General features: G+C 42.5%; 1 protein-coding gene across 1 annotated transcript in view; it reads right to left on the bottom strand.

The window, feature by feature from the left end:
- clip1b (CAP-GLY domain containing linker protein 1b) overlaps positions 1-2,186 on the bottom strand; it is a gene marked incomplete in the record, with an annotated part of 106,130 nt that overhangs the window by 89,049 nt on the left and 14,895 nt on the right.

Raw genomic sequence — 2,186 nt, 5'->3', positions numbered from 1 at the left:
TAAATAAATAAATAAATAAATAAACACAAAGGTGCAAGTCAGTCTGGTCTAAAATGTAATAAAACAAATAACATAAAAAATATAAAAAACAACATACAGACACAACGTGTAAAATCTAGAGGAGAAAACCTTTTTATGCAGGCTATATAAAAATAAATGTCTCTACCTTATTGGGACTTCTGATACTGGGAGGAGGAACCAGGGCGGGCAGTATGAGGTAGTTGATCATCTGGAGACCTGCCTGCGCCTCATCAGTTATTGTGGATCTGTTCTTGGATTTGATGATTTTCGTGTGAGAGAAAGCAGACTCACACAGGTAAATCCAAAAAGTTCTGTCAAGTTCAAAGCACCTCWTCTGATGTTAGGATACGTTTCCTCTGACAGCAGACTGCAGAACTCTCCATCCATGCCACTTGTTGCTCAGGATTTTATCCCACTGTCATTTTGCAGAGTAAAAACCTCATTTTCAACACCAGAGCAGTCCAGCAGAAACACGAACACGAATTTGGACACAATGTCAACCATCCTGGTCAATTGCGCCTCTTTATAGCAGCCACAATCTCACATTTATTTTTAAAATCACGGAAAAGCATATCTGCAGCATCAAACGCTTCTTTCATAACTTGGACATTGCTGAAAGATGTTTTTTGTGTTGAGGCAGGATGGCTACTTTAGCCTTACCTCTGGTGTGAAAATCGATACTGTGCGGTTTTAGGAGGAAATCCGCGTTTGTGCATTGTTTTGAAATGCCGTTCCACGTTATCCTTTTTGGACAAGGCAGCATTCGAATTACATATGAGTCCTCTTCCCACTCCAGGTGAAAATAATAAGTTTTTGTTTGCTTGATAGCTCGTTTTTCGTTCATTATTTTCCGCCTCAAGYTCATGTTTTAAACACGTGACCCTAAAGTCTCGCAAGATCATGTTCGGAGCGCTGATTCACAGCACCCAAAGCTCGTGAGACTACCCTCCTCTGAGCTTCATTCTAACTCCAGCAGAAGCGGTGGAGGTGGGAGACGGGAGGAGTTTACATTCCTGAACGCGCTCCCTCTGCTCTCCTCCTCCCACCTCCACCACTTCTGTCGGAGTTAGAATGAAGCTCGGCGAGCTCCCGACCGGAGCGCAACCTTACAGCTGATGACAGCTGTCGTCAGCTGCAAGGTTGCGCTTCGCAGGCACCTGGGAATCAGCTGACAGGTGAACAGTCGCCTGCGAGRGACTGGTTGGCCACCCCCTGTTCTAATACATTTGGAAGTGTGATTTATTTGGGTGACATTGCTGTCAGTTTCAGTTTAGCAGCAGGTGTCACTAGTGAGCAATGAATGAAGCACCGAATAATGAACCTTTGAGAAAAGCAATGGGTTGGAAAGCCTCACTGCTTCATGAGGCTTCAWTTGGCCATCACTACATGTAGGTACTAGAAGATCGACCAGATGGTTCCACAGGAGGTAAACGCCGTACACAGGAAAACACACAGGTTAACAGGACACAGGTAAGGCAAAACTCTGAGCGGCTGAAATGCTTTACGCAGGACAAGCAATGCTTCAGCGAGGATCTGATCTTCGGAACAGCCTTCTGAACCCAGAGAGCTGATTGCAAAGATACGCAGCAGCTGAGAGTAATTGAGCTGCCAACCAATTGGGAATCAGGTAAGACAAACAGGTAGCAAACAACACAGAATGCCTCACTTGATTTTTATGACAAACTAGTGATGTGATCTTTCCTTTTTTATCCACAATTTCCTCTCAAGCTGTTGGACTCAGTTTCTCCTTTCACTCCATGTTCTTTTCAGCAAAATTATCAACATTCTATAGGATGTATTTTTTTATTAATATTGATCATGTGTCTGTCACAAAATTTTATTTATTTATTGTTTTATTTGACTATCTTGATCAGTTTTTGATGGAACAGATGAAAAGATGGATGTATTATTCAACAGCCTCAGCCAGCAAAACCTCAGCAGATATTGCTTTCAGAAAGCATCCACTAGAGCCACTTGTCTAAAACAATTACGCCTGCAAGTTCCAAGTTTAATTTTGATCATATAATGCTTGGTGCATACCCTGTAGGAAACTACTTTTGACTAAAAATAAATCAGGCTTAAGAATCCTTGTAGATCAAAGGTTTTTGACCAGCCTGTCTGACACACACACACACACACACACACACACACACACACACACACAC

Source organism: Austrofundulus limnaeus, unplaced genomic scaffold (assembly GCF_001266775.1).
Source record: "Austrofundulus limnaeus strain Quisiro unplaced genomic scaffold, Austrofundulus_limnaeus-1.0 Scaffold374, whole genome shotgun sequence".
NCBI lineage: Eukaryota > Metazoa > Chordata > Actinopteri > Cyprinodontiformes > Rivulidae > Austrofundulus > Austrofundulus limnaeus.
This window is presented reverse-complemented; position numbering and strand designations above follow the sequence as displayed.